The sequence below is a fragment of the Thermobia domestica genome, chromosome 5 (genome assembly GCF_964235325.1).
Source record: "Thermobia domestica chromosome 5, izTheDome1.hap1.1, whole genome shotgun sequence".
NCBI classification, from domain to species: Eukaryota; Metazoa; Arthropoda; class Insecta; order Zygentoma; family Lepismatidae; genus Thermobia; species Thermobia domestica.
The window spans coordinates 10515825-10529162 of record NC_137458.1 but is presented as its reverse complement, the minus strand read 5'-3'; the positions used below and the strand labels follow the sequence as shown (position 1 = coordinate 10529162).

General features: G+C 37.3%; 1 long non-coding RNA gene across 2 annotated transcripts in view; it reads right to left on the bottom strand.

Annotated features, from left to right (window-relative positions):
- The window catches only part of LOC145684586 (uncharacterized), a 1210652-nt gene that overhangs the window by 262537 nt on the left and 934777 nt on the right, over nt 1-13338 (bottom strand). The window lies entirely within an intron of this gene.

Here is a 13338-nt window from a genome sequence, read left to right as displayed (position 1 = left end):
CAATTAGAAATGGAAGTAATTCACAGATGTCAGATGTACAGTGAATTTCGTATCACTTTGTAAGACTCTGAGATACTTGAAAACTACAAGTGTCAAATATTCTCAGAAGTGATCAGGGACGCTCATAGGATTTGTCCAATGGGAGTGCGTTGGATAAAATGAAATATTTCAGTTTTACGTCCCACGATTAAGCTATGCAGACTAAAGGGGACGGTGATGATGAAGAATGAATGAAATAGTGGAATGAAGAAAGTGGGAGGAAACGGGAGAACCCCGAGAAAAACCCACGCACACGGTGTTTGTCCATCAAAAGTCCACTTGGCGCGAGCTGGGGTCGAACCAGGGACCCCACGCATCGGGGAGTGAACGCTCTGATCTCTGAGGCAGCCCGTTAAGGGAGGGCGATTCCAGGTTAGGCAAAAGAACAACATACCATTTAAAAAATCTTTTCTAACTGCACATGAAGTGAGTTGCACTTTTCATGACTACCGGACTTGACAGACATAAACATAAAAGCATCGAGAACAGTTAAACACACATATACGTTCATGCCCCCTAGAGGGATTCGAACTCCCAGTGAATTGCAAGTAGAGCTACTTTTTGGCTATATGGGTAGCGTACGGCCCAGTGGCGAATCTAGTCCGGGGCCGGGGGTCCTTAGCCCCAGTATTTTTAGCCACAAAAGTAATTGAAGGTATTACTTATATATTTTTGAAAGTTTCTAGTGAGCGTTGCTTTTTATTCTTTACTGGAAAATTTTTGAAATATTATATATAGTTTCAATTGCCGTTTTTCTGTTATGCAATGTGTGAAACAATCAGGTCCACAATGTCAAAATCTAATCTAGCCATAAGACCAATCGGGAGAGAGTTAAATTGGACACTTCTGCCGGACCCTTGAAAAATTGTAAACTCTCGATCAGGGGGCGGTGATTAGAGGGTGCAGTTGTCCCCACTTTTTTTGAATTGGCTTCTTAATATAAGATAGTTTCATTTGGAAATGTAAAGTTTTTGTATGTATTATTACTTCATAGAAAAAAAAATGGTACCATATAATATTTGCCGCTGCGGGAGTACGTATTGGTTATTTCTCTTCCCGTGGAGTTAAGAAAGCTACAGGAATTGCATTCTAATTGCAGTTGAAAGCAATTAATACTACAATTGCGTATTTCTTTAAATGTCGTAGTATATGCTTATATATTTACTACCTTTCATTTTCAAAGAGTAATAACATACATTTAATGGCGTGTGTGGAATTAAAAATATAAGTTGTTCATTAATCCCCAGTTTCAATATAACAAGCCTCATTATTCATTGCTATGATTAATATTAGCCCTTCTATTTATTTGTTTTGTAAATTTGTTATTAAATAATCAGATCACACAATTTTTCAGATAGAATTTTAAGATGTTCATGAGCAAGGAATGAAATCTCTTTTTATATTTTCATTGTTTAAGAATACAAGGGTTAGTACCTACTTACGTTGCTCTTGTGAATTTACTTAATAAAATATGAAATATGAAATACGATATACGGTATTTCAAGTGTAAAAGATAGTATCCTATTCTTACGTCCATCAGTGTTAGTAAGTATTGATATACAAATATTCAGATCATGTCTTGCCCCTCAGTTTCAATGTCCAATCGCCGCCATTGCTCATGATTACCTATACCATAGCCTTGATTCTGGGTGTCCCCCAGTTTTTAACTTCCAGATCCGCCACTGGTATGGGCCTTCGACGTGGGAGACCCGCTTCGATTCCCAGTGAGAGTTCATGTGATTTCAGACCCCATATTAAGCTATAGGTCAACGTCTTATACAACCTCGGTGCTGAAAAGGGCGTTTGCAGTAAGGATCCAACGAACTATCGATGGATTGCGTCTTGTGACCTAAAACCGAACATCCGAGAACAAGCCGAGCTCAACGTCGCCTACTACCACCGGCAATCGAGGTCCGGTCTTCAGCATGAAAGGCAGGCATACAAACCACAATATTACTGAGAAGCAACTAGACTCTTGCTGTGGTGATGTTTATTAATCTCAATAATATACTGCATAACAGAAATCAACAACCATGATGAAAGTAATTCAGCTAGAGTAAAAACATCCATTTATTTACTGTATTTTGCTCTTTTTCTTTCCATCAGAACATCGAAAGAATATTTTTCTTCTGCCGTATCTTTCATCTCTATCCATTTCGAGATCGGACATGTATTTTGCTGTCTTCCTCGTATTTTAACAGTTCGTTTGGTTTCTTCCTCGGATAAATCTCTCCAAAAATGATTCTTCAAACACCTTCTGGCATCCTTCATTTTTCAAAAAGACAAAAGCGATTTCTAGGTTCCCCCATCCCCCACGACCGATTCTATTTCTCCTTCGCATTATTTTGAAACCTCCATCCTCTTCCCCCGAAGCTTTTAGTATGTGTATCTATACAGAACGAAAACAGACAAAAAAAAAAAAGTATGAACAGACATCCAAGCGAGTGACTCAATTCTCCATCGCTAGAGGTCTCCACCCGCAAACTTGACACGAGAAATTGGAGAGAAAAGATGAAACTGTTCTGGTCTTGACACCTCATTTCTTTTTAGAAAAAAAAGAAAAGAGAGAAAATAGTGGCGTAGGACCAACGGGCTAAAAGGGGAGGGAGAAAGTTGAACCAAACCCAAGCCACTGTATCAATTGAACCTTAAATCAAAGTCTTTCTTTTTTCGCAGAAGAATCTGAACGGAAAAGAAACCAAGGATAGTTTTCATAGATTCTTTTTTTGATTAAATTTTTATGGGTTCAAGGTAAATTGTACACTCACGTACACAAAAAATGTGCTCATAAAGATCTTCCCGAATACAGATAGAGTTGCAGCAATCAAAGGCGTAAATTGTTCGACCACTGAATGTCTTTTTCACAAGACCATATAACAAGGGTGGATAAGCTTTCAAAGTTTGAGGGGTACTTTCAACTTCAGAAATCACTGGTTGTCTGTTTATTTAATCGATAGCTTGCTAGAGGGAATCATAAGGCAGTGACAGTAATAAATACTGACAGTCAGTGGCGTATTTAGGGGGAGCTTCCGGGCTTAAGCCCTCCCCGAAATCTTACTTACTATAGTAAAGTATATGAAATATCTTGCAGAATATGGCAAAGCCCCCCCCCCCCGAAAGTTAGCAAAGCCCTCCCGAAACAAAATCGTAAATACGCCACTGCTGACAGTATAATACACCAATGTGGCCCATCTCTCATGACTTGTCGATCGAAACGTTGACCACCTCTGCTATACAATTAAGAAAGCGTATCGCCTAAATGTGAAGTTTAAACTTATTTTTTAATCAGATTGTAGAGTCATGACCAAAATGGGCATATGCAATCAGAATGTTAAAAAAAAATCGAATGGATATGACTAAATGGAATACAGTTTTGAGAACTGTACAGAGACCGTGTTCTTTATATCGCGGAAAATTTAAACTTGGGGTCACGAAAGAGCCAGTAATAGAACGCTCTCCTCCCATGCGAAGGGTCCCTATATCGATCTTAGCTAATGTGAATTTGTAGTGGATAATATCGTGTTTATCGTGAGATATTCTTCCGTTTCCTCCCACATTCTCATTTGACTATTATTTCATAATTACTCATTTACATTTACAACGATATTGTATATCTATTTTGTGAATTTCTTCTATTTTTGTATCTTGGTTTTGAGCAACGGTGCATAAAAGTACACAATCTGTTGTGTAGAAGAAGAAGAAGAAAAGACTATATATGTTGTTGATTCTAAATAGAAAGAAATAAGATTTAATCTTAGTAGCTGAAGATATATGTTGATTTTATCAAGGATGTTATAAAATAGAGGATCTGTCTATATGTATCTTCATCCTATTAAATTAGTGAAGCCAAGAAACAACCGAGCATCGGTAAGTCTGATTGGCTACTCTCGTTTTCGCCATCGTCTGATTGGCTACTATCGTCTCCGCCATGATTGTTGGCTCAAAACACTGCGATCTTATTGGGCGGAGTGGGCAGAGTAGGGGTGGTGAAACTGTGACGTATGGCTTCAAGATTTTGATGTAAGGGCAGATCCTCTATTTTATAAGATCCTTGGATTTTATGTCTATAATCGATTATCTTAGTAACCGCACAGCAGATTGTCGTTTATTTAAAAGTTGCTATAACTACTAACAAGGAAAATTATTATTATTAATAAGTGAAAAGTAATAAAAGGTAATAATCACATAAGGTGACGTGTCTTATTTAATGCAATTTGATCGTGTTGATATAGCTAAAAATTACGCGAACTGTGGGCTGGAATGTAACATAAATATAACGTTACATTTTACCAAATCTCCAAATTAAAAGCGTACTCACATTGAGCAATTGATAAACATAAAATTAGAAATTTTTAATACAACAGAGTTTTCTCTCCTTTTCACTCTATGACCGGAATTACTGAAAACGCTTAAATACACACTCCCTTGTTTTAATTGAGAGTTTATATACCAAATTTATCATTTCCAACTTAATCGAATCTTCATATAGAACCCTTTCTGAACAGAGAAAAGTGATATCGGAACATAAAAAATTAATACTCTTTTCCCCCTTTAGGATCGCGAGTTTCTGAAACGCTTACATACATATTTTCTTACTTTTTGAGAATTTACACACTGAATTTGACATTTGTAACTTGTGTGAATACTCACATTGACCAGTTTCGGAACATAGTGTCGAAAATTGGATTATTATAGAAACTGTCTACTTTTACCCTTTAAATGGAGAATTTTCGAAAACACTAAAATACATTTTAGTTATTATATTTAACGAAAAGGTTGTATGTAGAGTTTGATCTCCCTAGTTTTAGAAAATGAAATGAAATTTGTGAGTTTTACGTCCCACGCTTATGCTGGCTAGGCTAAAAGAGACGGTGATGATGAGAAATTAATGAAAAGGTGGAATGAAAAGTAGAAAGTGGGAGGAAACGGGAGACCCCCGAGGAAACCCACGCACACGGTGTTTGTCCACCACAAAGTTCACTTGGCGGAAGCATGGTTTGAATCCAGTACTCCATGCACCAGAAGTGAACGCTCTACCACTGAGCCACCGCGGCCCTCCTAGTTTTAGAGATTTGTGATATATTTTATTCTTGAAATATTTATTCTCTTTCATTCCCATTAGCGTATTTTTTAAAAATATTTTTTTTATTTCTTGCTTACGTAGCAAAACTAGTTTTTCTGTTCAAGTTTTCCCTTTCTGACTGTAGTAGTACAGGGTGTTCCATAAAGAACGGAACTTTTGAAATGTCCACCATTTTTGTTCTAGTAAGTTGGCTACACTGAACGTTACCACTGAACGTTATCACCGTCATCTGTTTTCCGCATCGTTAGAAATGGTGCGCTTCAAGACGGAACAGCGTGTTGTCATAATGAAAACGTATTACAAATGTGGTGTATATATTGTGCAGGGAGTGGGGAGCTATGACTATCATGCGCTATTCCGCGCTTCGTGACAAGTAACCACACATACAACAAGTGAAAACCGTGTAACGTTCAGTGTAGCCAACTTACTAGAATAGAAATGGCGGGAATTTCAAAAGTTGCATTTTTTTTTTTTGGGTGGGACACCAGTTTATGATTTGGGTATGGATGAGAGTGTGGAAGACGGCGGTAGGGAAGGCAACATTAGTGAAGATCATCGAAATTTCTCAGAAACTACATGCACAGATTCATTTCTGACACTTGCTGGCCTCTGTCCATAACACTAACGTAAATATTGTTTCTAACGACGTTCTGTCGGAAAGAAGTTATTGAGGACAGCTGTTTGCTTTTGTATTGCAGTGAGCCAAAAATTTACGATCTCTCCTTAATTAAGTTATGTCTAGTGCCTTTATTGTTTCGCATTTTTTAGTTATTTTCTATGATGTTATTTCATCTATTTTCTATTAAGTTTATGTCAATATTACCGTTGCTCTATTTACGCACAAAATATACAAGTTTCTGTCTGCTTGGGGTAAAGGACATCACAATAATCATGGCGATGAAATGATTCTTGACTGCATGCGTTAATTCAAACTCCTAGAGATTATCAACTCTTCGTTCAAAAGCTAACATAAACACACACACATACATACTTATTAACAAACAACAAAAAAGCTAAAAATATAAATATTAGAAAAACTATTTTCTCATAATAACTTTAAGAGTTTCGACTTGTGTGGTTTCTCTGTGGATTGCCGAGAGACCTGCATATCCTAGACTAGTTCACGAACTTTGCCTCCAGTCCTTCGTTGGTTGTTCAACGCCTACTTCCACTTGCATACCTCATTGAATTCTGACTGCTTATTTTTAACTCAAACACACACAAAGTAGCCTCGGCTAGATGTCCTTATCTGTCTTCGGGAAGGGGGGAGGGATAAATTGATTAATATACGTGTCGATAGGTAGACAGCATATTTTCAAACGAATATATTTAATGAATACCTACACCCCTGTAACATTATGTTGTGTGTTTGGTGGGAATCAGGCGCGCATCCAAACATTTTTGGCTGAGGGGCCAAGTTTGTGGGAGAGGAAGTGAAATCTTTCAGTTTTACGTCCCACGGTTATGCCCGTTAGGCTAAAGGAGACGGTGATGATGAGAAATGAATGAAATAGTGGAATGAAGAAAGTGAGAGGAAACGGGAGAATCCCGAGAAAACCCACGAGCACGGTGTTTGTTCACCACAAAGTCCATACGGCGCGCTTGGGAAGCAGGGACCCCAAGCACTGGAGATGAACGCTCTACCACTGAGCCACCGCGCCCTCTTGTTTGTGAGAGAGGGTCCAATAGCACAAGACACCACGCTTATGTAAAATGGAAACGATGTAATTCTACAAACGAAAAGACACAAAGTGAATGTTAAGTACTGACACACATATTCTCAGAGAAAATAGAGCTAGATTGATTTTGTCAGAAAAGAAAAAGTACAGATGAAGAGTAAGATTAAATCTTTATACAACATCAATAATTTCTCTGGTAAACAGATATAGCTTTATAAAGAAAATGTATAAATACATGTTGAATTAGGAAGTTTTTCTTGAAGAGGGAAAGACGCCCTTGAGTGGTATATTTGTGGGATAATTCATTTTGAGTTCTCTCCAATAACCAGACAATCATCGCAGATGTCTATTGTCAGCAACTTAAACCCCTACAGACTGCATTGTTGAAAAAACGCCCTGCTCTAGTTCATTGCAAGGTTGTGGTCATCCACGGTGATAGCGTGCGCCCACATACGGTAAGAATGACGTAAGCTAAGATCAAAGAAAGTATCTGGGATAAAAATCCCACATCCGGTGCTCTTACCAGATCTGGATCAACAGATCACTTTCTTTTTCACAGCATGCAAAATCACCTTTCTGGGGAAATGCTGCAAGGATGGGTATGAAGTGCGATAAACAGTGACTCGTTTGCCTCCAAAACCAGTGACTTCTTTCCACTGGGAATTCAACAATTGCCTGACAGGTGACAGGGTGTTGTGAAGTCCGATAGAGACTATTTTTCTAACTAATGGTAGTGTACAAGGAAAGTTATCGTGTTCTTTTCTCGCGGTCCAAAACTGCATTACTTATGAAATGACCCGATAAAAGGAAACAAATCGTTCTATTTGTTTAAATATCGTTAACCTTAGATAGTAGATCTATATTATAGGATTAGGAATTCGGAATTAGATTTCTGGGCTTTCGGCTTCTATGACCATGTAGCCCGTCACTAGGATTAGAATTAGGAATTAGACTTCTGGGCTTTCGGCATCTATGGCAATGTTAGCCCGTCACTAGGATTAGAATTAGGAATTAGATTTCTGGGCTTTCGGCATCTATGGCCATGTTAGCCCGTCACTAGGATTAGAATTAGGAATTAGACTTCTGGGCTTTCGGCATCTATGGCCATATAGCCCGTCACTAGGATTAGAATTAGGAATTAGACTTCTGGGCTTTCGGCATTTATGGACATGTTAGCCCGTCACTAGGATTAGAATTAGGAATTAGAGTTCTGGGCTTTCGGCATCTATGGCCATGTTAGGCCGTCACTAGGATTAGAATTAGGAATTAGATTTCTGGGCTTTCGGCATCTATGGCCATGTTATCCCGTCACTAGGATTAGAATTAGGAATTAGACTTCTGGGCTTTCGGCATCTATGGCCATGTAGCCCGTCACTAGGATTAGAATTAGGAATTAGACTTCTGGGCTTTCGGCATTTATGGCCATGTTAGCCCGTCACTAGGATTAGAATTAGGAATTAGACTTCTGGGCTTTCGGCATCTATGGCCATGTTAGGCCGTCACTAGGATTAGAATTAGGAATTAGATTTCTGGGCTTTCGGCATCTATGGCCATGTTGGCCCGTTATTAGGTTTGGATTAGGAATTAGATTTCTGGGCTTTCGCCATCTATGGCCATGTTGGCCCGTTACTATGGTTAGGATTAGGAATTAGAGTTCTGGGCTTTCGGCATCTATGGCCATGTTAGCCCGTCACTAGGATTAGGATTAGGAGTTAGATTTCTGGGCTTTTGGCATTTATGGCCATGTTATCCCGTCACTAGGATTAGAATTAGGAATTAGACTTCTGGGCTTTCGGCATCTATGGCCATGTTAGGCCGTCACTAGGATTAGAATTAGGAATTAGATTTCTGGGCTTTCGGCATCTATGGCCATGTTGGCCCGTTACTAGGGTTAGGATTAGGAATTAGATTTCTGGGCTTTCGGCATCTATGGCCATGTTGGCCCGTTATTAGGTTTGGATTAGGAATTAGATTTCTGGGCTTTCGGCATCTATGGCCATGTTGGCCCGCTACTATGGTTAGGATTAGGAATTAGAGTTCTGGGCTTTCGGCATCTATGGCCATGTTAGCCCGTCACTAGGATTAGGATTAGGAGTTAGATTTCTGGGCTTTTGGCATCTATGGCCATGTTATCCCGTCACTAGGATTAGAATTGGGAATTAGATTTCTGGGCTTTCGGCATCTATGGCCATGTTAGCCCGTCACTAGGATTAGAATTAGGAATTAGATTTCTGGGCTTTCGGCATCTATGGCATGTTAGCCCATCACTAGGGTTAGGATTAGGAATTAGATTTCTGGGCTTTCGGCATCTATGGCCATGTTAGCCCGTTGCATATGAGGGATGAGGTCCCTCGGCGATCATATTATCCGAGGAAAGAGAAGGAAGGAAGCATGCTAGGACCTGTTATGTCAAGTACCATCCCGGCATTCGCCTGGTGTAAATGAGGAAAACCCAGGAAAACTTCAATCAGGATTTCTGGCCTGAAAAAGTTTTTAACACTTTTTCGACCTGGTGTCCCTACCGAGTATTGAACCTGGTACCGCTCACACAAGCTAGTATATTATGGTGAAAAATGATCCCAATAGTTACTGAATATTTATATTATTTTAATTCATTACTAGCTGAACCTGCGCTCTTTATACAGCGCATCATTCACATATGAGCATGAATCTCTTTGTCATTCCTCACAACGTCTGTACATGTCCCTTTACAGACGCAACTGAAGGATGTCTTGATAAAAATCGGCAAGGAGTACAATAAAGGGGAGATTTTTTCAATTATTTTTTAAATATCTCGCACCGTTTGCGAGTTTGAGTCTATTTCCGGTTGGAGTTTTTAATTCTTGTATGATCAGTATTTTCTTTCTTCTTGCATGCAATATGTAATAAGCAAATATACTACACAAAAATTAATTATAATGTCAGTGAAATATGATGTTCATTGGATAAAATACTCCGAACAATAAAGATTCACCTTAGAGTGGAGAAAAGGTTATCATTAGTTTTTTCTTATCATTTGGCCATGGAACAAACTCCAGAAAGATGTACAATTCAAGTATACAACTATGTGGTGTTAAATGTATAACTCGTAGGATATGCTACTTTACTTTATTTTTTTAAAAAAATCAACACTTCCAGTCTAACCTTGAAAATATAATAAAGAAATAAAGGCCATGCATTTAAAATATTCAATTAGAACTGAACAATCTACACAAAATTTAGAATCGATCAGTGAAGACGGCATGTTTCTAGCACTTGTGGTTTTCGAGATCTCATTGTCGAAAGGATTGGAGACAAACATATAAACTTTTCTTTGAAAGCAAATATATAAACCTGCATTTTAAAGATTGTACTATATCAACCTGCGCTCTCTACACAGCACATCATTCACATATAACATGAATCTCCTTGTCATTGCTCACAACATCTGTACATATCCCTTTGCAGACAAGTGTTGTTGCAAAATTTGAGCCTACTTCCGGTTGAAGTTTTTAATTCATGTACAACCAGTGTTTACTTTCTTCTTGCATGCAGTATGTAAAAAGCAAATACATTACACAAACAATTAATTATAACGTCAGTTACATGTGGTGTTTAATGAGCAAAACACCCCAAACAATAAAGATTCATCTTAGACTGGAGAAATTATTATCGTTTGTTTTTCATTATCATTTGGCCATGAAACAAACACCTGAGAGATATACAACCACTACATACAATTATGTTGTGTTGGAATGTATAGCACGTAGAATACGATGCTTTAGTTTTTTTTTAAAAAATTTCAACACATCCAGTATACCCGTAAAAGTGTAATAAAGAAATAACGGTCATGTTTGATAAATATTCAATTAGAACTGGACAATCTACGCAAAATTTACAATCGATCAGTGAAAACGTCATCTTTCTAGAGCCTGTAGTTCCCGAGATCTCATTGTCGAAAGGATTGGCCACAAACATATAAACGTCCACAAACATATTGTTTAAAAGAACTCTAGAGATGACAGCATAATTCATTTGCACTGATTTTGGAGAAGGCTTATTAAAATGCAAAGGTTTTGAACAATACTTTTGAAAATTAAACGTTATAAAAAAGATCTAGTTAAGTGACTTATTTAGTGTACACATTCTTTGAAACATTATTTGTCTTTGTTGAACGTCTAATCACAAATAACCGTAAATGAAAAGTTTGACATAAGTTAGAAGTTGGAGCTAAGGCGCTTAGACTGGTCTTAGACCATCATACATAATTTAAAACAACAATATCTATAATTCTGTGCCAAAGAGAGGGCGTAACCCTCTATTGGCTAGGGCCAGGAGTCATACACCAAATCATCTAATTTTGAAAATAAAAATGAAAATTGATGAACAAAGTACAACCTACAACCCCCTGACCCTTTACCCCCCCCCCAAAAAAAAACAGATTGGTAGTGTAGCATTGTAATAGGTAGATTAAAACGCTTGGTTTTACCGAAAAACTGCTTGATACATTTATTCTGTATGTCTGTCTGGGAGACACAAAGTAAGAACTACAGTATGACCATCAATTTTGGTCATAATATAGAAGGTTGATAGGAGTCGACTTTGTTGATGGAGGGGACCCATTCAGTTAATCACAACATATGAGCAATCAAAAATTGGTTCTCTATGTATTCCTATGGGAGTAATTTATGGATATCATCCTTGCTCGATAGACTACCCGCAATGCTGTTTAGATTAGCTGGTTAGTATAATGATCTGGATGCGAAACACTAAGCTATGGAATACAACGCTAAAATGAAACGTAATTATTTTGTGCTCAGATTGGATGATTTTTTAAAAAAAAATTCAAATATTCACTCATGAATTAAGGTATACTTCATTTAATTTTTTGGTAAAATGGTATATTTAAGCCTGAGCTTGGGAAAATGTTGCTTGTTAATGAATTTGGTTCACCAGAAACCAAAACAAGCCAAACTTTTTCACGTGGCATGCATTGTGATAGTACTAATTGAAGGGTCAGGGGGAAGAAAGCTTTTAGTCCATTTAATGAAATTTTTCAGGAGAGGAAAAAAACAAGTTATTCATTAAATAACCATTGTAATTACATTGGTAGAAAAATAGTTTTAAGTTTATAGCATGGTAAATATTGTATATATGTAAAGAAAAACTAATTTTTACAGCAAATTAGAAAATTGGTGTTGGAGAAACTTGGTGTTGGAGATATCGATTTTTTATTTGGACTGAAAGCTTCTTCCCCCTGGTCCTTCAATTGTTTTATTATGATGATGTTACTAATGATCTTAATTATTCCAAAATGAAAATGCGGACCAATGTAGTTGCTGATATGTTTTTTTTTCTGGTGTAGCAACAAATCAGAATCATATCTTATACATATACAAAAGGAAAGAGTTTTCTCTTGTGTAGTTTGCAATAATCGACATTACATTTGATAAATTTATTTCCATTGACGTAAAATTTTCCATAGATTATGCTCATTATTCCCCCTCTTCTCTATTTTTGCATATAATAGTATACAAATATTGATAGGATTAAGAGTCTTCATCCCGGCGAAATTAAAATACCGCTAATTTTACAGTAATTATGCTATATCTTCAAATAGATAAAATATAATTGAAATATGGAACAAGAGCGCCCTAGACAATATTATTTTGCGTGAGGTACCGTTATCACAAGTCACCTAGTGGCTTTCCGTTTTCAGCTTTTTAGAAACGCGAAAATAAATGCCGATTTTCAAAATGGCTCGAAATCGAAAGCAGATAAGTGAGTCGTGATAACGGTTTCTTATGTAAAATAATATTGTCTAGGGCGCTCTTGTTCCACATTTCGATTACCTTTTATCTATTTGAAGATATCACATAATTACTGTAAATATTAGCGGTATTTTAATTTCGCCGGGATGAAGACTCTTAAGGCGCTGTGGGTCTAACTGAACCCCTTCATTTGGAGGCTATCATATAGTTGAGCCTGTGTCATTTTGTCTACAATGCATACATTCTACGGTGAAGGAAAAAATACATTTAGTTTTGTAAAACAAAAGATTCAATTCTTTACCTTTCTCAGAATATTGAACTTAGAATATTTGGCAATGTATTATTTACTTCCAAATGCAAAATGTTTACAATGAAATGATGAAATCTTTGAGTTTAACGTCCCACACTTATGCCATTTAGGCTAAAGGAAACAATGATTAAAGCAAGTGAATGATGATTGGAAAATTGGTAGAATGAGAAATTTGGAGGAAACGGGAGTACCTCTAGAAACACATTTACTTCATGTTGTCCACCACAAACTTACTTGGCCGTGGATGGAACCACGGACCTCAGTTACCAGAGGTAAGCGCTCTACAACTGAGTCAACGCGTTTCCCACAAAATATTTCAAAACACCGAAAAAGCAAACAAAAAATATTGTTTGGTGTTTACGCTAGTCAAGAATCTTGCTACACTGCTAGAGTTTTCCGATGAAAGTCTGTTTACAGAATGCTGAAATACGTCAAAGAACAGTAACTTAATCATACTCTTTTCTCTTGAGTGTTTCA